Consider the following 26212-nt stretch of genomic DNA (forward strand, 5'->3'; position numbering starts at 1 on the left):
ATTTCGTTGTTTAATCTTTGCCCAGGTTGTCTCCCTTACAGACAAATTTGTATTACACTTGCATATTTCAGCAAACCGCAGAACAAAACTCAACTGAATGTAGCATAAATGATTTTATTTAAAATATATAGGAACAATTAATTTTGATATACAGCCATACATTATTTCAGCATGACTAGAATTGTGGGAAATGTGCTAAGAGGCTTGTGAAGCTCTGATAAAGTCTGTGAACAAAGTTTTGAAGGCCAGTAACTCTTTCCAATAGAAACATAGAAAATTAGGGTTGGAAGGGACCTCAGGAGGTCATCTAGTCCAACCCCCTGCTCAAAGCAGGGCCATCTCCAACTAGATCATCCCAGCCAATGTTTTGCCTTCCTGGGTCTTAAAAACCTCCAAGGATGGAGATTCCACCACCTCTCTAGATAACCTGTTCCAGTGTTTTACTATAAGTGAGACAATTGTTGCCAATATCTAACCTAAACTTCCCTTGCTGCAACTTTAGACCATTGCTCCTTGTTCTGTCATCTCCCACCACTGAGAACAGTCTAGCTCTATCCTCCTTGAAACTACTCTTCAGGTAGGTGAAGGCTGCTATTAAATCTCCCTTCAGTCTTCTCTTCTCCAAACTAAATAAACCCAATTCCCTCAGCATCTCCTCATAACTCATGTGCCCCAGCCCCCTAATCATTTTCATGACTACTGCGTAGTAGCATCACATGGCAGAAAGTGTGACATGATGCTACTGTGCAGTAGTCTCAGCCTACTGCACAGTCAGCCTCACCAAAAAGCCATTCAGCAATGCCACTGCACAGTAACTCTGGCAGTATTTGTATAAATAAGCACCAAGTGATCACACAGCAACCAGAGTTACTGTGCGCTCACTGAGTACCCATTTATACAAATACTAAATAACTGCACAGCAATGACTGCTCAGTCAATGCCTCATGTAGATGTAACTAGTGGCAGCATCTACATGAGACACCAACTGTGCAGCTGTCACTGCACAGCCATTTAGTAATTTCATACCCAAGTACTAAATGACTGCGCAGTAATCAGAGCCATTGTGCAGCAGCATCCCTGCATGGCTTCCCGGCAACACTGACTACACAGTAGTTTGTTATTACTGTGCAGTAGCTCATTACTATTTGGCAGTAGCATCACATCAGGGTTCATGCCACGCAACGCAACTGTGCAGCAGTAATGAGCCACTGTGCAGTAAGCATCTCATGTAGACACAGCCAGCAGGTACAAAAGTGCTGCTCAAAAGTGTGTTTATGCAAACTTGCAGGAGCTTGCAACAAGTTAAAATACATCAAGGCTGGATGAACTTATCCATAGTAATTTGCATATATGCAAGTTACTATCAGTATGTTTACTTTAAAGTCAGTGTTCTTTGGTCCATTGCATTTCAAATTGGGAAGGGAAGGGGGACAGGCAACTCCTGCAGTTCCAAATCTGGCCCTGAGTCCGGGTCAGAGCTAGAGTCAGAAGCACAGTAGTCTTCTGTAACACTGCAGCTTCTGTCCTCTCCTCTGTTCCTCTCTTCCTCTTATTGTCACATGCAGCTCACTTCCACATTGTACTCACCAAGAGAACAGAGCCTGAGCAGGAGGACAGGGCAGTAGACTGCAGGGGAAAGAAACAGGGAGGGCAGGGGGGGCCACCTGAACCCCCTCTCCAGTCACCTGATTCCCCAACCACTATTTTCCTTGTTGTAGCAGTGCAAGGGAGATGAATCCAAGACAACCCTCCAATAATTCAATTCTACAACATTAAAATCATAATAAATTTATAAATCTTCCATATATAGACTCTAATTGTTGGGGGGTCATCTAGAGTGGTAACTCACCCCATAAGTGGTTCCACTAATTTCAGTTGCATGGTCCTCAACGTAAGTAGGGGACATGAATCTGGTTGTAAAGAGAACTTCTACACATGAAATTATTTCAATGCTATAAACTCCAGCACCACTTGAACCAGAATTTATTGTTCCCAAGTGTAGCATTTACATGTGGGCCTGGGACTGAAGCATGTTGAGCCAGGGCGCAGCAGCCCTGGCTGGCAGGAGGCCTACCAGCCCAGGGCTGCTCTGACCCAGCTCAATGTGCTGCAGAGAGACTGACTAGGCACAAGGGTGCTACAGTGTGGTACTAGCCAGCAGGCAGCCCCAGGCTGTACCAGCCTTGTGCCCTAGCCAGCCCTGGTCAGCATCTACCATGTGTGTTGTGGTGGAGTAAATAACTCAACTGTAGCATAGTACTTGTATTGCACCATACTATCCTATAGCAGATTTAATTAGTTTGCTCCAGCCTAATAGTACATCGTGTATAGACACTCCTGCTTTACTGAGGAGCTAATTAGCCAGCTCTGCAGTAAACGTCTTATGTAGACATGCCCAAGAGGAGTTAGTTTGAGTTTTTACTAGCAACAAAACCAAAAATCAGGTAAAATTTGGAAAATATGCATGTTTACTGTGGGTATTTCATTCACCACTGCCTGCTATTACTTATGTAACATAATTTACAAGATTTAGTATCTTGTAATATTTTGAATCATATAAAACCAAAGTCTCAGATAAAAACTCTGGCTCTGAATATTTTACAACATGTTACTATAGAAAAGTCACAGTACATATTATTTTTAAATAAATAAGCCATCAGTTGCCAACAGCATTGCTGAACCATCTGTTTCCTGGAAAGAAAATCTCCTTTAATAAATTTCAGTGTAAAAGTTCTGATATGAGTGAAAAGCCTGATGTAAATATACTATGATTTGTCCATTCTGTTTGAGTTTCTTATATATATATATATACATATATATATATACACACACACACACACACACTTGTTTCTTAAAGCAGACAGACATTTGATGGGATGAAACTGGATGATGTGGAGAGGTGTCAACTGGTTTCAGGATATGGGAGCATAGGGAACATCTACACATACACTTTAATATGCATTAACCTATTTAAATATGCATTAAAGCATGACAAAAAAAACCATGCTGTTTAGCTAATGTGCATTAAAACGGGTTAATGCACATTTTTCTAGTACCTCACAATGGAAGGCATTTTTACATATGCTGTGGGAGGTGTGGTTGGGAGTGCTTTTGATTAGCAAGCCACACTAATTAAAAGTGCCCGAGTGTCACTTTAACACAGAACCCTAGCCCTGTTACCAGAAGACAGGTTGGCCCTTTTAAGATCAGGATTTTCTGGGCACAGCATGCTGGTAAGGTAGGGGTTAAAAGTTGATCTAGGCCAGCTGGTCAGGTGACCAGAAGGGGGCAGCCAGGACCAAAAAAACCCTAGGCTGGGCAGCAGTTAGGCTAGCAGTCAAGGGAGAAGGTGTGTGTGTGAGAGCTCCACGGAGAGGCTGGGTGAGGAGCCCAAAGGCTGAAGGAGGAGAACTACTGAGAAACCTGGAGAAGCAGCTGTAACCCCAGAGGAAGGGCTGTAGTTAACAATGAGTAGCAAAAGCACAACCCCTGAGTTAATGTAAGCTGGCATGCTGCCTTTTTTGATCAGATTTTATTCTGGTGGTGGTTATAGCTCGTGGACAGACTGTTTATGATTTTTTTTTAATAACACCAGTGGTTTGGGTGAGACTAGTGGGGAAGGAGGAGGCCTCATTGGGACCCCACTACACTGTGGGGATCCGGTGTCCATGTGGGCGCAGGTTTTAGGGTATACTGACCCTGGTGCCAGAGAAGGCAAAGTATACAGGGTACATAGGCCCATGTGGGCACAGCATTTTGGGGTGTATAGACCCCAGTGCCAGAGGGCATGGCCCTAAAAGGCCAGGGTGGTCTGGTGTACCTGAGGTTCAGCATCTGTTTTTTGTTGGACTGGCACAGCATAGGTTCAGAGCTGTTCCCCAGCCTTGAACTTGCAGCCCCTTGGCTGTAGGGCCAGTGGCCAGGCCTCTGGGCCAGGCTCCAGATTGGAACAGAAAGGATGGCCACGAGTCTCAAGACAAGGAAAAGAGCTAGAGCCTCAGAGTCAAACCCTGTTTAGTGGGTTTAGACGGAGAGGCCTAGCTAGAGAAAGACAAGGGACAAGGCCTGTGGAGGTGGAAGACCCCAACATATGAAATATAATAGGCAGTCTCCTGCTTACAAGAACATCAGTATAATAATTTTCCATCAAGACGTGGCAGGAGAGTAGAGACCGGGACACAAGAAACCTTTAATGGGGACTCCAAGGGCACCTCACGTAGGGCATGGAGAACAGGGAAGCTGGCACTGGGGAAGGCAACCTGTTACAGTCACACATATCAGTGTCCCCCATGCTGAAAAATGGTGGTGGGGTGCTTTGCACTAAAGCTCATTGAATGAGCTTTAGTTCATAGCACTCTGCCACCATTTTTCAATGCAGGGATGCTGATACCCATGGCACTAGAGTCTGCTGGAGTCCGTTAATTTCTGTGCTCCAGCAGACTCAATTAATTGACTCTGTTTTGATGTGCTGGATTTCCAGTGCATAGGAGCTGGCTCCCTGAACCTGTATAGGAGCCTGGAGGTACTAAATTTAATGTGCATTACCTAAAATGCATTCATGAACATGTAGATGCACCCATAGGGCATTTTTACACATGTTGTGGGACATTTTAATAACTGAGCCACACTAGTTAAAAGTGCCCACACACCACATGTATCAGCATCCCTGTGTGTCTCGGTGCTGGAAAAAATGGCAGCAGGGCATTTTGAACTAAAGCTCATTGAATGTGTTTTATTTCAAAGTGCTCCACCACCACTTTTTCAGAGCAGAGATGCACTGGGACTCTGATACACATGAAGTGTAAAGCTGCTAGAGCGCATCAATTTCTGTGCTCCAGCAAACTCAATTATTCAAGTATGCTGGATTTTCAGGACTTCAAAGCAAGCTCCACACACATGTATAGGAGCCCATAGAGGCTCAGTGAGACAGAATAATATTGATGTTTGTGTCCTGCTAGTAAACATTCACTAAACCACCTATTCTGGTTTTTGAGAACCAGTCCTTTTCAAATGTTACATACTTTGAAATGAGTTTTTCATTGCAGAGCATGCACATATTTATTGGAATGTGCAATCTATTGGTATCCTTCAGTTCCATTTCTGGCTTCCCTTTCTCACTACTGAACTTCAATAATTCCTAACTCCAATTTCCACAGGAACACAGAGAATTCCCTTCTGAAATGATGATATACTCCCTAGCTTGTTGCGCATCCATAATTCCACTTTCATATGCAGAAACACCAATTTCTTCCCTGCTTATAAAAAAAATAAAACAAGGCCTCCAAAGAACTGAGAAATTTTCCACACTGTCATACATATCAAATTTGGAACCAGTTCCACAACTCTTCTGCTTAAAACCTCAGACAGCTTCTCACACTGATCCTTCTCACATGGTCTTCTTTCAGCATAAGAAACCCTCTTATATTTTCATCTTTCTCACTCTTTCACATGTACATGTATACTTGTGCACACGTATTAACCAAATAATTTCCCTTTAACATAAGAAAACAATCTCCCTGAATGCCAACCCTGTTTTCCCTGTTTCCAATACCACCAAGGTTATTATTACATGTTAACCCTTGTTTAAGCATGTATGCAAGAATACTCAGTTGATACAACAGTAAGGGGATGGACAAACATATATCATGCTTCATCTAGAGTCAAAGTTTTAGTGATTTATCTCAGCTGTATTGCTATAAGATCCTACACACAATAGTTATTGTTAGTGAGTCATATGTCTCCTTTACCCTGCCAAGCCCAGTGCTTCCAGTTTTTCCATAGCTGTATTAATTTTGCTGAACTAAAGATACAGAATTAAATTCCAAGATTCCTACTTGCATAGAGTAGGACTTTAGTCCATATCTACTGATATAAAAAATAAGTGGGCTCAGAGAAGATCCAAACCCACAGATATCTGGAAAATATAAATGTCTGCCTTGCAAAAAAAAAAAATCAAGGTTTCAGAAATTATTTTTATTTGAGATGAAACAAATCTTTCAACAAAACAAAACCAATCAAGTACCTCAGAATACACACAGACAGACAAACATTCCTTTCCCCAAAACACACACTGGCTTCCACCCCCAAATAGTAAATAGCTCAATAGTCAGGAAACTCAACTGGGTTGAGGGAGGCCCAGATTCAAGTCCCTGTTCTTATTTAGAACTTTAGGTGTAATTATGGAATAAAATGCTGTTTAGGCTCTAAACAGACTTTGCACTCCCAGGAGAAAGCCAGGTGACCTGGGATCCTACATATATAGACTCACTTCAAGTACCTGTGAAGTATACCAAATACAATTTACTACCACTTTTTACTGTGTGAGTAAATGCAGATGTTACATTTAAATTGAGCCAGCTATGGTTAGATTTAGTTCACCTGAAGAATGCAGTAAGTTAGATTGGGCCTGGGTTAGCCTGATCTGCCAAATGTGTGTACATATTTGGAGCAGAGTCCCAAGGACGGGAAATCCCAGTCACTTGCCCGAGCCCTAGGGCTGTTGTTTTCCTGCCCCTCACTCACCCTGATTGGGCTATTTTTAGCTCCCCACACCTCCTCTCCAAGTAATAACAACTCCCCAGACCTACAAATTTCCCCATGGACTCACCAGCACACACCCCCTCCCATCCTGCCAACACCCTTGGACTTGCCAACACCTTGCACAGACCCACTAGCACTGACTTACTTATATTGCATTCCCAGCATGACTCCCAGAACCAGTGAACATATGCACAAGTAAGCCACAATCTATAATCACCGCGGATCCTGGTTTTATCTGACTTTTTAAAAAATTCCCTATTTTCAGTTAAAAAAATAACCCCAAATATACATTTTTCTTTGATTTAAATGAAACACCACTATATATATAGATATAGATATATATAGTGGTGTTTCACTTTAATTATGGAAAAACATAGATTTGGGATTATTTTTTTAACTGAAAATTGGGGACTTTTTATTTTAATCAGAGAAAACAAGGATCTCTATTAATCATGTGGCTTAAAGCAAGCTACATGATTCTAGATTGGGTCCCAGGAACATCTGCATGTGGCTTCAGACTGTACATTAATTGTGGCTCATTTCACTTAATTATGGTTCATTCCAGAGAAAAGCCTGTCAAGCAGTGGCAGAGGGGCACCAATACTGCTTGAAAGGGCTAAATTTGTATCCCCTGAGAGCGATGGTGCACCCCCTAACAGCAGCGTTCCCCACTTAGCTAATGAGCAGGGAGGGCAGGCGTGAGCATTGGTGTCCCCCCAAGAGCACTGGTTGGGAAGTGGAGGTACCAGGAGAAGCAATCCCTGTGGTCCCTCTGAGGCCGATCACACTGACTGAGGGGAGTTCTTCCATGGCCAATAGCACCACGGCCTCTCCTCCCAGTTGGCACAATTGGCCATGGCAGGACCCCCTCCTCTGGTCAGTGCGATTGGCTGGGGGGACCCCCCCAGTTACTGACTGGCTGCTGGGGGGGCAAGTGCCCCCCGACTCAGGAGACACCAGTTACCCATGGGCTGTGCCACTCCTGTTTTAATCTGAGTCAAAACCCAGTATAATCAGGACCACCTCAAATGAGACATCTGTTTACAGCTTCAGCATGATTAGAGACCTTTTAAGCTATTCCTATAGATTTAAAAGAGCAAAATAAATACATCTATGGAATAACTAAGCTAAACAAGATCAGCACCCTGAATTTAGACTATTCACAGGCCAGGAAAGCAGCCTAACATTTAGCTTGATTCTCTGGCATAAGTCTGAGTCACTTGCTTTGGAAAAAAAAGTCAAATCCATATTAAACCTAAGAGAACTTTCTGACAAAAATTGATTGAAACAAATGTATTTCTGTCAGAGTCCTGTTTTATATAAAGCTGCAAGTTCCAAAGGAAAATAAAAGCATGTTTCATCAAAAAAAACCCCAAAAAACTTGAACATTTCCAGTAATCAGTGAGCATTATCTAGTGATCTAACAGACAATTGAACAAGAAACTGAGCTCTCCTATTAGCCTTGAGATAAAGTTTCTGTTGCTCTTGAAAAAAATCTATGACTTTCTGCCATTTTCATTTGCCTAGTACTATTCTTCTCCATCCATTTAGAAGTGATAGCATTAACTAGTCAAAGAATCATAGAAGTAAGGTCGGAAGGGACATTGTAGATCTTCAAGTCCAACCCCCTCCCTGAGCAGGAGAAAAACTGGGCTCAAATGACTCCAGCCAGGTAGGCATCAAGCCTCTTCTTAAAGACCCCCCAGGGTAGGAGCCAGCACCACTTCCCTTGGAAGTTGGTTCCAGATCCTAGCTGCCCTAACTGTGAAGTAGTTCTTACGGATGTCTAAGCTAAACCTACTCTCCAACAACTTGTGGCCGTTATTCCTTGTTATGCCAGGGGGCGCTAGGGGAAACAAGGTCCCTCCCAAACCCTTCTGGTCCCCTCTAGTGAGTTTACAGAAGGTCACCAGGTCCCCATTAATAATTTTAATGGATTCTGTTCATAGAAAATAGTATGCAGTATTATCATCATAAATAATAAGCCAAAATATTACACAGTGGACACAACTACGTGTGCCCCCGAGTCTGCACATTTGGTACTGTGCAGTCATTTAGTACTTGCATACTAAGGTTAGGGACAGACATTCAAAAAGCCTGAACCTGAATTGATTCAATCTTTTCAAGTCAGTCTAACCTGACTAGGCTGAACTGGTTTGAAACTGGACAGACATTCTCTGAGGAAATTCAGGCACATACTGCAGTGGCCCAAGCTAGAAGCTGGGGGTGCTAGAGCAGCCCTCCCTTCCCTTCTGCAGGGAGCTGGGCTGAAGAGGGCATGGCCAGGCCCTGGCAGGACTCTCTGATTAGGATTGTCCACCTGAACAGTCCCAAGCTTTTCCCTGCTGGCTGCTCAAGGGATGGAGTGTTTCCAACCCCCTGCTAGCACTCTAAGGCAAGGGTGGGTGTGCAATGCATGCATCTGTTGATGATAGGGAGCTTTTCAATCTCCCTCCCTGCTTCGTCATACTGCCTGCAGCAAAATGACAGGCGAACAAGCCAGCTGGGGGGTTGATAACATTCTTTATCACCTGATTAGCAAAACAATGGCCTCTCTCCACATTATTTCAAATTTTTTAAAAAACAGTTTACCGGCTGACCTGTTGGTTAGCTTCAAAAGCCCAAAGCGGTCACTGTTCTGTCTGCCTGTCCCAGTGAAATTGGAGAGAGACACACACAGACACCTCTCAGCATTAACTAGTTAACTAGTATACCACATGCTGGCTATGGTCCCTGCTGTGGCATAGAGGAGGAAGGGACCTCTGCTTTAAGCAGTGAGCGGGGGGCGGGGAGAGAGGGACACAAGGAAGCCAGCAGACCCTGCTGTGCCTACTAGTCTGTGCCAAGCTCAAGCCAGGGAGCAGAGGGGAGGGAGCAGCTCTGCTGTGGAGCAGAGAGCCACTCCCAGTGCAGAGATCATGCTGGGATGTTGGGGGACTCTGATTTAACTTAAACCAGCAAGGGGTCTGGGACAGACATTGCATAAACTGGTTTGAACCAAATCAATTAACTTCTGATACTACATTCAACCAGGTTTATCTTAAACCAGTTTCAGCCATTTTCAAACTGGTTTAAGTGCACGGAACATCTGTTCTGTTACAGGTTTAAGCCAGTTTCTGATCACTTAAACCAGTTTACGTGTAATGTCTGTCCCTAGCCTAAATTACTGAGCAGTACCTGCCTGTACTGTTCAGTTCCAGAGTTGCAGTTATTTTTAGATGCTACAATGATGTAGCATTAGTATCATGGTTTGTGCCTGCTGATGCTACATTGCCATAGCTCATCGCTAAAGTGACGTAGTATCTTATGTAGACATGTCCAGTGTATCATAGTTCATGTTGCTGCAGAAAAAAAATCATTGGCCTATCCAACTTTTGTATAACTAAAGCATTGGGTTTAGAATTCCTTTAGTATCATAGGGGTGTAGGTCTAAAGACATAGGCAGACAAGGTTCTTTGGGTGAATCTGATATATTTTATTAGATCAACTTAAATAGTGGGAAAAAAATATTTAAGCAACCTTTTGGGTTTAGAAACCCTTCAGTATCATAGGGTTTTTTTTTAAGATTTCACTAAATATATTGTCTAACAAAAGTCAGTATAAATCAAATCAAATTCTGAATTTATCAATCCACAAGAAAAACATTTTTAAGCTGAAGATGTTTTTTCTTGCTATCAAAAATACAGTTCTGAAAAACATGAGGCATTAATGTATCCTTTTAAAAATATTCTTGCTACTTTCTTATTACCTGAAGTCTCTTCAGGGGTCTGCATGTTCATAGAAACCTTCCATATGCTAGAAAAAAACATACTAACTCAGCTTAAGCAGACTTGTAATTTATGAATTTTATTAGTTTACCATGGTAATCAAGATCCATCAGATAGTTATCAAAATGGGCAGGTACTTTTACTATCCCTAAAACAGGGGTATGACCCATATTTAAAGCCCCACAGGGAAGAACTATAAATGTGATTGCTTTACAAAAGATCGTCTTGTAGGTGTGCGTGATAACAGAAGTCACCAGTGATTTTTTTTTTCTGGCATCTTTTCTGTCATTTTTATTCTTGTTTCTATGGATATATTGGACAAAAGTATGCAATATAAATGTTTATTTTATAATCCTGTAATTTATAGTCTGCTGAAGAACTTTAAAAAAAAATCACCTATTATTAAAAAAAATACTTCATGCATCAAGGTATAATTTCACTACTCTTTTCATGTACAAAAAAAATGCAAAAGTCAAATTGAGCCCTCCCACTCTTTCTAGGAAACACTGTAACCAAAATAATCGTAATATCTAGCATACGTTTCATAGCATTAATAATAGTAAAGCTGTTAGCTGAAAATCATATTGCTTCTATGGCACTACAATTTTTTAAACAATTTTCAATACTAATACAATAATTTAAGTTATACAAACAAATGCACAAACCCTACCTATATTTTCTCACATATCATAGTCCCTCGAATAAAATACACCTTGCTGGAAGGCAGAATATAGAGGAAAAAGATTTTTCCAGTCATGGCCAGCAGTATGACAAAGTAAATCCTCTAAACGGAGTCCACAAATTGTAGTATCCCAGAAAACAGTCTTGATTACACAGCAGGAACATCCTGGCATGGCAGAACAGCAACAAGACTACACCTTTTACCCGTACAAGACTTATTTCTTTGTGTAAATTGTTCATTATATAAATTTCTCTAAATAATAAAAGTGTTGCTTCCACATCACAGGCTTCATCAAGATTGTATGCAGCAGCTCATTTGTCCTGAGTAAGCTTAAATACTGACTCAGGCACAAATTACAGTGTTGATCCAATAGTGAGAGGGTAAAAACTGGACCCCAGCCTGACACACCTGACTCCAGGTGGGGTCTTGTGTGCCCTTCTGCCCCAAATCCCTCCCTGCTGTTATTGCTTAACGACTGAGAACTAGTTGAGATGTGTTAGCTGTCAACGTCTTGGCCTGTGACTCCCCATCCTTAGATATCTCATTCAGGTCTTCCCAGCTCTTAATAGAGTGGATTTTGCCAGCTGGATGAATCATATACTTGCCTGATTGTGTGTGCAGAAAGGGTATTTCCCCCTTCCTTGAATGAAGCCTGCCTGTATGGTAAAATGCTCTGAAATTACCCTAACAATAAGTTAGTTATAAAAAATAATAGAAATATTTATTCTAAAAACAGAGCAAACATAAGAAATCAGTAAACATATGCTGAGATATAGAGACATATATAAGAATAAACAAACAAAAGAAAATATCAGAACATTGATCTGATCTTACCTGCATCCTAAATCTAAAAATGAAGCTTCTGCTCAGCCCACTCAAGTGTTTTCCTATGTCCAGGAAAACTAAAGGCAAAATCTTGCTCTCCTAGCAGTGCTTAGGTATAGTTTCTTATCTGGATATTTATATACATTACCCACTGGATTATTGGGGAGCCCACATTATGCATATAATTCTCTGCCCCTCCCCCCTGCCACTTCGATGTATGTTTACCAGAATAAGGACACATCTACACATGCAATTAGTGCGCAAGAATTTTCTTTAAAGAAAATTCAGGGGCAGTAAATAGTGTCCGTGCATGTATGCTAATGTATACCCATTGGTAGCAAATTCACTCCCAATCAGAGCAGTTCACTTTAGGGCTGCCTCCACCCTGCTCTGTTCCCTTGGGTGTCAGCTTGGGGCTGGCAGGGAACACAAAGGCTGGTCCTGATTTCCATAGGGTGGGGAAGAGCTGTCCCAAAAGCTGGGGATTTGCATCCCACCCACGTGGAGATTGGGTCAGGACCCAATCTCCACATGGCCAGGAAAGCTGTCCCAGTCAGGACCCTATCTCCATGTGGCTGGGATGCACCTATTTTGGCTGCTGGGACAGATCTCTTGGCTATATGGGGATTAGGACAGGTTCTGATCCCCACATGATGGGAAGACAACCTACCCAGCAACCAGGACAGCCCTCCCCCTCCAGCATCAGACCTTTGCCAGGCAGAAGCAGGCCCCCTGCTACCTGCTGCCTTGGACAGTGACCAGAAGCAAATTGTGACTGGTCAGTGTCAACACATGCACTACTACACAGTAGCTAATGCACAATGAATCTAGTACCTGTATTTCCTGGAACTAGCAAACAGCGCATTAACCTAATTTACTGTGCAGTAATTCCTGTGAATGTGTAGATGGTGACACTTTACTGTGTATTAAATTAGTTTAATGCTCAGTAAAGCTCATTGTGTAGCTATGTCCTAAAAACCCTTCCTGATCTAATTATGACCTGGTGAATATTTGCATCCTTTCAGACATGAAGTTCACTAATCCAGTATTCTAAAGATACTGTCTCTTACTTAATTTCTCCACTCTGAAAAATGTTTTTCCAGGTGGTATTATGGGTTTCTTTCTTTGAAATGGAAATTCATCATAGTCTGGAAGGGCCTGTATGATGAGTAAAAAAAAGCTCATGTTAGATGCTAATTCTCAAGAATTACTTATCTTTTGCCATTTAGGCTTTGAGCTTATACCAGGTGTTAAAGGAACTCTTGCTTAGGTACAGAAATGTGAAAGTCATTAGCATATTGCACAAACCTGACCCTATTATAATATATAGGAAATATATTTTATATCAGATACCACAAAGCATATAAACATAAGGATGATAAGTCTGACTGAAGCTTAACACTGCCTATCAATTGAGAACAAGCATATTGTTAAATAAACTCAATAAAAGATACATGAGCCCACATAAAATTTTTGAATTCTAGTAAGGTTCAGGATACCCATCCCATCTACGTTTTGAACCAGAAAGAAGTGTCACCCATTTTGGCAGTCATTAGATCACAACATCTCCCTGCTTCAGTCCCAGTGAAGAAAAAAAATCAGCTTCTTTGCTTAATAAATGAACTCTGGTTTTGGAAAGCTGGTTTGCATATAATACATGAGTATATATGGCACACACATACACCATATAATAGTCATGTGAAGCAGTTCAGCACTTCTGAAAACAAGGCTTTTACCAAGCATGAAATACAATTCCATATAATTATCTGACCCAGATAAAAACTATAAAGTCAATATAATAAAAAAGCATGGCTACTGTTATTCCTGGTGATTTATTTTCAGTGCACCATATTTGTACCTGATACAGTGTTTTTCCATTAGTAATTTAGAAAATTATACAGTCTCTGTTCACCAATGTTACTTACTTTGGAAAAGCCTAACTTTATTTTTCCATACAAATCAATAGACATTTTTACAAACTTAGACCCTCCTTTACATGTTACAGGTATTGTGCAATTATCCAGTTAAATACTCAATTAACTGAGACAAGCTACATGTGCAAAGTACCTATCATGCCATAAAAAGGTCCAAGCAACTATCAAGTTAGATGTAAAAAATGTATCCAGCTTTAATTCATACATGAGCAGTGTCCCCTTTCCCTGAGGCTTCCAACTGATTGAGTGCACCATGCCCACCTGAAGTTGGATGCCCCACAGCTGACTGGACTCTCAGCTTTAACATCAGTTGTCAGCTATGGACACTAAACTAATTTACTCCAGAACAATTAATTCTGCAGCTTTTTCCTTCAAAACTGGCAGATGAGGAGCTACCATCCCTTCACACTACACCCTTGTAGTTTAGAACAATAAATAAGAGAATGCCTAGTTTTTGGATCATGATTGAGATAGGTGTAAAACATAGGAGATGATAGTGCCTCGGCACCTGTTAGGCTTCATCTATTCTAGACTATCGTGTACAGTTTTGTTGTCTACATTTATAAAGGAAATGGAGAAGTTAAGGTCTTGAGGAGGACAGCAAAAATGATAAAGGGTTTGGAAGGCAAGCCATATGAGGAGAGGTTGAAAGAAAGGCATGTTAAGCTTTCAGAAAAGGTTGTTAAGAGGGGACATGATAGTAGTTTTCAAAGATTTAATGGATTTCTGTAAAGAAGAGGGGGGCACCTTCTCTGCATTGAGAGAAGGAAAGGGAGAGAAGGATGTAAAGCAATGGCTTAAATGGCAGAAATTAGGCTTATATTGGATAACAGGAAAAGCTTCACTGTTCAGTCAGTGAGGCAGTGGAATAAACTGCTTAGAAAAGTTGTGGAATTTCCTTCACTACAGGTTGCCAAAAAGAGGTTGGATAAGCATTGGTCAGAGATGATCTAGGAGTAGCTATACCTGGAGTGTTTGTAAAGAGCTATGTTTATTCAGGGCTGGTCCAAGGGCAGTTGGCGCCCTAGGTGAACTGTGTACCTCAGTGTCCCCACTGATGGTTGATTCTAGTGATCTTTTCAGAGGTCTTTCTCCCCTTACTGAACTAAAGGTCTTAAACCAAGGTGGAGCCACAGCTGGCCAGGGCTATTTAGAATGATGTTCCTGTTATTTTGTTCTGTATATAATTTTGGCGCCCACTAAATTTTGACTCCCTAGGTGACCACCTAGTTCATGTAATGGCTGGACCAGCCCTGCAGTTATCCCTCCCTGCCTCCCCTCCTTCCACACTTGAATCTCTAGGAGATAATAAAAGAAAAAACTTCTGCAGCCCAAAGCAGGTGTATATTGGGAAGGACCAGCTTCAGCAACTGTAGAATGAAACAGAGTTCTACAACTGGCTTTGTAAAGAGCTGGGACAAATTTATGGAAGATACAGGATGAAAGAAAAGGACATTTTTGCTCTCCAGTTAGGGGTCAGGGGGATTTTTGGTGATGGGTGTGGGAGGTAGTGCCTCATATGGTATCAGGAAGGAATTTTATCACACAGCCACATGGTCATAGGCTGCAAGGACTTTTGCCTTCCTATGTAGTGGAAGCCATACTCTTCTTCCTTAGATATCTTGATTGTATTTTAACAATTGCAGTAGCAAGACATTAGAAGTGCATTCATCCCCCTGCTTTACCTGTTGTGAGTTGTGGTGTGTTTCTGGTGTTTTGAGGCAATGTACCTTGTAACTTTGTAAGTGTCACCTTTATTAAATTAGATCTGAAAAAGAAAATAAAACAGGGGAGAAGAAAGTGAAAGAAGTAGTTAGATGAATAGCTTATATTGTATTTTTTAAATGTCATGTTCTATTTAAAATGTATTTATTTAAGAGTTCTGCAATAGAAGTTAAATTTTAAGCCTGAGACAAAACAGGAGAGCAAGAATTCCAGGAAATATTGGGGTTTCCCTTTGAAGGAGATGAAGATGTTTGGTTCTCTGAAGCAAAGAGGTTGTTACAAGTATAAAAGATGGTGTGAGAAAAGGTATCTTTTTCTCAGATGGCAGATTGAAAAAAAAAAAAAAAAGATCTGGAAATATAATTCCAACCCAAAATACCTTAAATGATACTTACGTAGCTTTTTAACATCTCAGAGGTGGAATAAGATATGTACCGCAATATTCTACTGCCGTATTGCACCAGCTCAGTAGATTATTTGCTAGAGAAGAGTTAAAGTCTAGTAAAATATCCACACCTTGCCTGCTGCCTTTGAGTTAGTACCAAACATAAACATATTAGTTTATTAGCTGCCTCTTTGTTTACATACGTAGAAATATGGAAAAATAGGTGGGTTATACTGACAGCCATTTTCTAAACAGTCACCAGTCAAAGCTGCTACTAGCTGGAAAAATCTATGGCAACTAGGTATGAAAACCAAAAAATACTGATAATATCAAAACTTACCCATTATGGCTATCTAAACTATAAATAAATTGTTTGACGCAAAGGCTTCATGGTAATCTAATTACTTACAGTTGCTCTCTATGTACATGTTAAAATACTTCATTCTCTCAGTGGGTAAACACATTACCAAATAATACAAACACTGAGTACAAAACTGTGATAACGGTGATGCAATGACACTTAGAAATATACAGTGCTTTAAATATACAGACATAATGCTGAAGCAAACTGATAGCACCATGGAAATCTCCTGAACTGAAAATACCATGGTAATGCATCCTTCTCCATTGTCTTTGTTACCTCTCTTGGGGCAAGTTTCATCATACAGTATCAGCAGGAGCCATGTTAAAGATCATCCTATTCACCTTTGTCAGATAGGAAGTATGGATAATCAATTTACAGTTAAAAAAAAGATAATTACTAGATTGGCCATCCAGGAGAAGCAAGCATTTGAATTATCTACAGACAATTCTCTTCTGCAGCTCATTCATCACCTGTCCAAGTGTCCATATAATTTCTGTGATAAATTGCAAAAGTGTGACCTGACCTTGTTGTATATCTAGGTGATACAAGGCTTTAGCTACAATGTAACAACAGCATTCAATCCAGCAGGACTGGATTATACAGGCGTTGTAAATCTGAAAAGCATTTTTGGAAGAGAAAAAAGTGAGAGACAAGAAAAGAAAATGCTTATTTAGAGGAATGATTAAACTAAACTCCTCGGCTTTGAAAAATGTGAGATTTCCAACCAGGCATTAGAGTATAATTTAATTCCAAATTCTAATTAAAATACTAGACAATATTGATGTTAGTACTAATTTCCATGTGTCTGATATTTGAATTCTGTGGGAGGGAACACAGAAGGTAATCTCTCAATTGGATTACTTAGTGACCTACAAACAGAATACATGCACACTGTAAAAAAAAGACTGGAGGCTGATAAGTTAATATAAAGATCTGGAAGAAGTGAGAATGGAGATGTAGATTTTGTGAAATTAGATGTTGGATACAGTAGCTGATCTGATCTATCTGGTAGTTCTTAAATACCACCTGCCAATATTATACTTTATATTTCTGATTTTTTTTTCATGGTGAAAGGTTAGCAAAATCAAAGAGATGCACTAACCATGTTTTTTTTTTTTTAAATTCTAAAATGGCAGTGGAGAACACTAGTAAGAAGACCACTTTTACCATGGATCACTTATTTCTTTCGATTGTAAGTCAGCATGGCTTGCTGAGCTTTGTTGTCTTTCTGAGTTCCTACATCATGTATGTCCCATTTAAACCTACTTTGAGTATTTAAGAGGAACTTAAGTGTGCATTGATCTTGTATTTGCCCTAAGAAAATGGTGAATTTCACTCACTAAAATTCCTCCTTAGGATTAGATGCTATCATTCTTGATGTCATAACACAAGATGGTGCTTTTTGCCCAGTCATTCTAGAGGACAGGTACTATTATTGATCCATCACTTGGCTAATGTATAACCATGTATGGCAAAGCACATAGCTCTGTGGGCTTCCCTAACTAGATAAGAAATAATGTCCTTTAATTCAGAGGTCTGGTTTACTCAGAAAGAGCTAAAGTTCCAGTCATACATTTTGATCTCTTCTGGAAGATTTGTGTTCCAGAATTAAGTCGCACTGAAGTTAGTTAGAGCCCATGAACACTACAGGATGAGGACCAGGTTGGCTAATCATTTTATAAATTAATTTACACAACAGTAGCTACCTTTAGATTCATGTAGTAAGACCTTAAGAGGTTGAAGTAACACCATGTACTATTTTAAGGGCCATGCTTCATGTTACACTTAATATGCATTAAATGAACTTTAAACACAAGAGACTGTGCATTCAAGTAGTAAAACACGCTAAATGTGCTTGAATCATATCAAAGTTATAACTTTTTACACAAGAAATATCTCCAAGTTGTATTTAGTAACACATATTCAGCTATCATTGGACTGCTCCACAGAGATAATATGAAGAACTAGCTGAAACCCACAAAACAATTGTGATTAAATTTTTATTGCAAAAGTATTTCTTTAAATACAGATTTTCAGTTATCCTTTGACTGAATACTTTAATGGAATCAAAACTTCTCACGCTCAAAAAGGCTACATAGTGCTGGCAAAAGTACACATAAAGCTGTCCATGTCCACACAGGCTTAGGAATATAAATACATATTTTGTCAAAAGCCTGACCTTGTGATTTGTTCATAGTCATAGAATAAGAGGACCCTTGTACATGTGACTAAGAGCTCTCGTACATGTGAGGAATTTTCTCCTTTTAGTGGTTTAATTACCTTTTAAAATTATTTAATTGTGTAACAGTGTACATGTTCAGCAGCATGTTACAATTAAACATTGTAACAGCGTACATGTTTGGCGGTATATATTGATTTAAATGAATTTTTTACATAGCAAACTAAAACACATCCCATGTATTTTAATTTGCTACTTAAGAAATTACAGTGATATTCCTCACATGTCCAAGGGCCCTATCTGGGGAAGGTGATGGGGATGGTGCATGGGGCCCTGGAAGCCTGGGCGTGCTCGGGCTTGGCAGGCTTCCAGTGCCCTGTGCATTATCCTCACTACCTTCTCCAGTGGCCAGGAACCCAGCCACCCTCTTGCTGTTTTCCCGGGGCATCCAGCCCATTCCCAGGTGGTCACAGGCAGCATGAAGATGGCAGGGACAATGCATGGGGTGCTGGAAGCCTGCCAAGCCTGATCTTCCCCTAGCATCCCTGGGCTTCCAGCACCCCAGGCACTGTTGGGTCCAGTGGGTGCTGCCTGTAAGCTAGGGCTGCACCAGCACAGCTAGCACCCTGCCTGGGTGGCCCCAGGGAGTACCACTGTCATGGAGGGAAACACTAGATCCTTCTGCTGATGAAGGGCTGCATGACCCAGCAGCAGCTTGCATTGGCAGACTCAGCCGAAGAAAAAAAAGTGTTGAGGGGCCTGATCTTTTTTTTTTCTCCCAGAGCTTGCCTGCATCTCCCATGGTTGAGGAGCAAGCTGCCAGTGGGTCATGCAGCCTCTGAGCTGTGGTGAATTCCAGTGCTTCCCTCCACTACCACAGTGCCCCCCATGCAACACTCACCCACTGGCATCCTGCCTAGGTGGTCCCAGGGCTGCCACCACCATGGAGGAAAACACTGGCCCCCCCCCCAGCTCAGGTTCCACCAGCAGCTGGCCCCCCAGCTGTAGGAGAGGTGGGCAGTCTCCGAGGGGGGAAAAAAAGGATCGGTCCCCTCACTGTTTTTTGGGGTTTTTTCCCCCTTCAGAACCTGCCTGCTGTGTGCTGGGGGCCCTGGTGCTTTGTTCTAGCTCTGACTTGCTTGCATATCTGTTTGAAATGCCTCAGGCTCTATAATAAAACACACACTTATGCTGTTTGTCTGGAGCACGGTATGTCTGGAGCACTCTGGTCGTTTCAGTAACCATTGTGACTGGCTGCTGAGACAACCAATCAGAGTGGTCCAGACAGACAGAATAAGCATATTAGTATTATAGATTAGTGGTCCTCACCCAGCAGCTACATGAGCCAGGGACCCCTCTAGTGTACCAAACCTCCAGGTGGGATGAGGAAGGTCAAATGTGTCAAGGGGAAGGATCCTGGATCTCTCAATTATCAGGTTCCGCCAAGATCAAGTTTAAAGCTGGGTGCTTGCAGCCCCACAGGGTCCTGAGGGTGGGACTGGTAATCAGATAACTGATGACTCTAGTGCGGTGCTGGGGTTGGGACCAGTGATCAGGGAGCTGTGTGTGTTGGTAACCATAGTATACATTACTGTACTGCTCAGAACCTGTTGGAACTTTAATACTGCACAGATTTAATATATACCAAACTTAGGGAAACTTTGTGTACCCAGAGTTAAATCCAGACAAGACACTAAAACTAACATCCCCTTATTTAAAAAAAAAAAAAAAAAAAAAATCACATTTTCCCTTTAGGTTGTAGAATTAGATTTCCATGTAGAGTGTCTCTAACAACATGCTGGGCTATTAGTTGAGTGCTGGAAAAGTGCAATATCTCCTGACTTATGACTTATCAGTATTTCCTTTGGAATAAAACCACTTAAGTATGAATACTGGCTAACCACATTACACTCTGCAGTCTGACAGTAGGTGCTATCTCAAGACAGGCATTTTGTTTATTACCTTAAAGGTGAAATTCAGGCTTCATGGTAGGCAATAGGAGTTTGCCGTTTGTGAGTACAAATAATTATGAAAAATGTTATATTGGTTACAGAAGTAAAGCAGTGTATTTCTTCAGCTGATGGTACAGATATCACAGCCCTGGTGAAAATGTAGAAACCACAGCAATGTCCGTAAGTCCATGATTTCTTTCATATTGACTCGAAGGCCTAGGCCAGTGGAGTTATTTGTCAGATATAAGCACTGAAATTTTAATGTTGCTCAAATCAACACCTAATTATTCCATTTGAGGCATTTTGTTGCCTGATACACTAAATGTAGCCATTAGTCATAAATGTGTGAATTTGGACAATGTGCTGTTCAGAAGAACTGAGCCTGTCAAATTTAGCTCACTTTCATTTTTCTACTTTGTGAAGGGAGGAAAGGAAATGAGAGATCACAGATTTACAATAATTCATATCTCAAATTCCACTTTAAAAATATTCCATGCACTCCATGCCTATTAGGAGAGTTATTTTAGTGCTTAGAAAATGTATACTTAACATTTAACTAAAAATACAAAAATCCCCTGAAAAATATCTAAATATAGATTGCTTCATTACCTCCAAATCAGTCTGAAAAGGATAGTACATCTGAAACTCTAAATGAGAACCAACTGACTGGTAAGTGCTGTGCAGTTCGCAATCAGAAGAAATTACAATTATGACATCAACTGCTAATATTAGAAATCAAAACACAGTTAGGGTGCTACTAAATTCTATTATAAATGTAATTATTATTATTAGGCTTCTTTAGAAAATGAAGGGATGGAAACATCATGCAAGTACTTAACCTTTGTTAGTAGTTGGGTCATTATTCTTTACTGTGCTATTAAATATACTAATCTTAAAAAAAAGGATTCTGAAAACACTAGCAGCTTCTTTTTAAGATTTAATCAGAGATAGTGATGTTGTAAAAATGAGAGAAAGACAGATAGATATTATGGATGCAGATGTCTCATTTGTCCTGGGAGAAACCATTTTATCCTGGCACAAAATCAGTTGTCCAAACATTTCTGTTTGTTGACCTAGGAAAAACCCTAAGGGCTAGGTAGAGACATACAACCCCCCACAAGGCAAAATTCGTCTAAGTTATGTGGTTTTTGGTAAGTAGCATAGTTTAGATCGATACCAAACAGAACACACATTTGGCCTTAGTGGGGGGAAGGGGAAATCTTGGACTGGGTTTTTCCATGTTAAAACCAGTCCGTTTGTGCCAAACTTCTGTTCTGTTGTGAGTATAAACTGGTTTCTGATCATACCTGTAAAAGTATAATTCTGTGCTTGGCCAAGAAGTGCTAACCCAGTACAAGCATTACACTTTTACAGGTATGAATGATCAGAAACCACATAAAGTGAGAAATAAACAACATAGGTCTAGAAATAATAGATCATGTCAAACCAAACTAATTAGCTTTTGTTTGACAGTAACTGGCCCTAGTGGATAAGGGGAAACAACAGCTGTGATGCATCTCTATTTTTAAAAGGCTTTTGACACTTCCATGTGACATTCTCATAATGAAAGTAAGGGAATATGGTTCAGATATCATCACTAATATGTGGGTACAGAACTGATTGAAAAAAAGAAAGACTTTCAGAAGAGTAGTTATAAGTGGTATAAATTAGGGAATCAATTGGTGAAGTGTGTGAAGGTGACACCAAATGGTTGCAACCACTTTGTAGCAGAAGATCAAAATTCAAAACACTCATAATAAAAAAAGAGAAATGGGTCTTAAAATCAACAAGATGAAATTCAATAAAGTTAAGTGTAAAGTGTTACAAATAGGAAACATAAATGAACTGTACCAAATAAAAACTAGAAAGTAAGTCACCTGATATTGTAAAACAGAAAAGAATTTGGGATTACACTAGGTTGCAGATTAAATATGACTTATCAATGGATGCGTCTACACTTGAATTACTCTCAAGTAAACCCATCCCAGGCAGAAGTCTACATGTATGGAGATGCAGAAGCAGATCTGCTGCTCCTCGAAGTAATCTGCTCCTGCCCCATCTGGCCATACACTGGCCCCCTGTAGCTGACAGGGGGAGCTCTAGACTCCCCTTGGGTGCTAGCTAAAGGGCTAGTAGAGAGCAGGGGGACGCGAGACAGCTATGAATGGCACATGCCCCTGGTGGCTGGGGGGGAGCACAACTGTACTGGCGGCAGCGGAAGCATGGTGGTGCCAGCGGGAGCCCAGCAGCAGGGAGTGGGGAGCTCCCACAGATGCCACCGACACTGTCGGTGGGGGGGGGAGGTGGCCAGCACCAACCAGGGATCAGTGACCACCTGCAGGCACTGCCTGCAGTGGCAGCCAGGGTCCATCATGGACTGCCGACAGATGCCAGTGAAAGGAGGGCGAGTAACGACCTCCCACAGGTGCCATTTACAGTGTTGGCAGTGCCTTTTTGCAGGGGTGCACCGGCATGTGAAGGGGGTGCACGTGCACCTGCGTACACTCCCTACACGTCGCCCCTGGAGACAGCTATCTCATGGTAGGGGCTAGGAAATTGCTCTCTTCCTCTGGAAGCTGCCTGCTGCCAGATTGGGCCCCAATGGTAGAGTCCAGGTGGGGACAATGTCCCCCAGCAAGGAAGCTCACTGCTACAAGCCCCAGTGATGGATCAGGGTAGGGGGCTTGGACCTGCCCCCCACCCTCCCTGCATCCCTTTCCAAGCCCCATGCCTGAATCACCTGATTGGGGAATGGGGCCGGAACCTGCCCCTGACTGGGACAGTTCACAACCAGTGCTGGGGTGCACAGAGAAGTCTGCATGTACAGTCTAGAGCTGGCTGGGGACTGGCTGAAATGGGACAGTTCCCAGCCACATACAGGTTGTACATGCAGATTTCCCCACAGAGCACAGGGCTGGCTGGGAACTGTCCTGGTCAGAGGCAGTCCCAGGTACCTCCAGGCTGGGCCAGGAACTCTCGCCATGCAGGGAGCTCCCAGCCCCGACTCTGAAATCATGATCATAGAACAGAGGCTGAGAGCTTGTTCCCAGCCCTGCTCTGTGATTGTGTAGCAGAAGCTGAGAAAAGTCTCCTTGCCTGTTCCCACCCCTGCTCTATGATCACAATCATGTAGCAGGGCCCAGAAACAAGTTCCCAGCCCCAGTTCTGTGATCACAGAGCAGAATCTGGGAACAAGCTCCCAGCCCCCGCTCTGAGATCATGATTGAGAAGTGGGGCTGGAAGCTCCCTGCTGCCAGGGCAGAGGGACATTGAGCTCCAGTGGCAGTCTTCCCCAGCAGCAGGCAGCTCCCAAGGCAAGGAGCAATTTCCCACCCCCTTCTGCCCAGCTGACCAGGAACAAGTTTGCTCTGGGTTGGCTGTCTACACATGCCATACTGCACATTAACTACTCATGGGTCAATTTGCTACTTGTATTTACACGTAGCAAATTTACTCATGGTTAGAGCAAATTACTGTGCACTAAGTGTCTGCATTTGTAGACAGTGACACTTGCTGTTCAGTAATGAGCTCTAATCTCAAGTAAAGTGTCTCACGTAGAAGTGTACAGTCTGATGTTTATAAAAAAAAAATCACATTCTCTTTGGTATTAACTATATAGTATATATGACATGGAGGTAATCCATTCTGTTGCACTCATGCTCTATGATGAAAATTTGAAGGAATCAGGCTTGATTAGTCTAGAATGAGCAGCCTTACTGGGAGCTTTGTAATCCTTTCAATATGTATAGCGCTGTCATGAAGGGTGAGGTGATCCAATAATCTTCAAGGCCATTGCATAAGGGATAGGAAGAAAAATAGCTTAATTATCAGTAAAGAAGTTTTAGGTTGGACATAAGGTTGGATATAAGAAGTGGGGGAACTTTATTGGAGGATGGGAGTGCAATTAAAATGGTCTGTCTTGGGCCCAATGCTGTTCAACATGTTTATAAATGATTTGGATGCTGACATAGAAAGCTTCTTCAGCAAGCTTGTGGATAACACAAAACTGGAAAGGACTGCATACATGTTGGAGGATGCAAGTGCAGTTCAGAAGGATCTCAACAGAGTGGAAAGCTGAGCTGGAGCTAACAGGGTGAAGTTCAATGTGGACAAATGCTAGGTGCTACACCTCAGAAAGAATAATAAAAAACACAAATACAAAATGAGTGATACCTGGTTGGATGGCAGCACTATGGAGAAGGATCTAGGAGTCTTGATATATCATAGACTCAGTATGGCTAGGTACAAACATTACACTTTTACAGGTATTGGCAACCGGTCTATACTGTAAAAGAACAGAAGCTCAGCATACACTAGACTGATTTCAAAATGGTGGAACCTGATCTAAGATTTGCTCCCCCTACCCAAAGGGCGAATGTGTGTTCTGTTTGCTACTGATTCAAGCTATGCCGCTTACACAAAAGTGCATAAGTTAAATCAATTCTGCCTTGGGCTTTTTAAACGTCTGTACATATCCTATGAGAGTGATGCAGCCACATCAAAAGCAAATGTGGGTTCGGGGTGCATAAATAGAAGCATTGGGCATAAGACATAGGAGGTGATAGTGCCTCTTTACTCAGCACTGGTTAGACCTCATCTGGAGTATTGTGTTCAGTTCTGGGCTCCACATTTTATAAAGGACATGGAGAAGTTAAAGAGGGTCCAGAGGTGAGCAACAAGATGATAAAGAGTTTGGAAAGCAAGTCATATGAGGAAATGCTGAACGAGGTAAGCATGCTCAGCTTGCAGAAAAGGTGCTTGAGAGGGGACATGACAACAGTCTTCAAATACTTGAAGGACTGTCATAAAAAGGGAAAGCACTGTTTCTCTCTTTCTGCAGAGAAGAAGATGTGGACCAATGCCTTGAAGTTGCAGCAAGGTAAGTTTAGATTGGATATCTGGAAAAACTTCTTTACTGTTAGAACAGTAGGCAGTGAGGCAGTAGAACAGACTTCCTAGGGATGTGGACATTCTATCACTGGAGGTGTTCAAGAAGAGGTTGGATAACCCATGGACTTGGATGATATAGGCATAGGAGAGCAAATCTTCAGGAAGGCACCTCAAGGGAGGGTAAGGACCAATGGGCATAAACAAAAGAGGGTAAATTTAGGCTAATACAAGAAAGAACTTTTTGTCTGTAAGGGTCACCAGAATCTGGAACACATCATAGGTGGTGCAGTCACCATCCTTGGAGGTGTTCAAGATAAAACTCGACAGGGACCTTGTTGAGCTTATCTAAGCTGAATAACTTTTTGCCCATGGCAGGGGACTGGACTTGATGATCTTACAGGTCCCTTCCAGTTCTATGATTCCATGATTCTGTGATTCTATAGCTATGCCTATATGGGTATTTCCCATGCTTCTGGGCTTGCCCTGGGTTGCTCTGCCCCCTCCTCTCTTCTCCGCTGTATGTCTGGGGGTACATGTACACATTCTCTAATGCACTATAATTATGGTGCATTCATTTTAGTACCTATAATAACAGATGTATCAAAACCCCCAGTTGTTCTTTTTTAATTATTGTTTAAAAATACATTCCCTCCCCTTTCCCTTACCATTTCTGACTTTTTCTCTGCCTCTCTATTCCCTATAGTTAAGTATAAGTGATCTAAGACATAGGATAAGCTTCAGCATTTTATATTGGTAGCAAGTTGTGTTTGTTTTATTATTTTTTCTCCTTTTCAAATAAGTGCCCTCTCATGGTTATCTATTGTTTTATATTGTATATTTATTATATTTATATTTATTTGTACTCTTTTATTACTGTTTTACTTATGCTATATGATTTAAACCTACATATGTAAGTTAGCATAAGTCATGTCAAGTTTCCATTTTGTTTGTCAAGTCTCCATCTTGTGT

General features: G+C 41.5%; 1 long non-coding RNA gene across 1 annotated transcript; it reads left to right on the plus strand.

Annotated features, from left to right (window-relative positions):
• The first annotated feature begins 2879 nt into the window (after positions 1-2879).
• LOC109302438 lies at positions 2880-25650 on the plus strand. Its single transcript, XR_002098771.1, has 3 exons — positions 2880-2891; positions 5200-5202; positions 25571-25650. It is a non-coding gene; the product is annotated as an uncharacterized LOC109302438 (long non-coding RNA).
• The last annotated feature ends 562 nt before the right edge of the window (positions 25651-26212 follow it).

Source organism: Gavialis gangeticus, unplaced genomic scaffold, assembly GCF_001723915.1.
Source record: "Gavialis gangeticus isolate Ggan-Ray unplaced genomic scaffold, GavGan_comp1, whole genome shotgun sequence".
In the NCBI taxonomy this organism is placed as follows: Eukaryota; Metazoa; Chordata; order Crocodylia; family Gavialidae; genus Gavialis; species Gavialis gangeticus.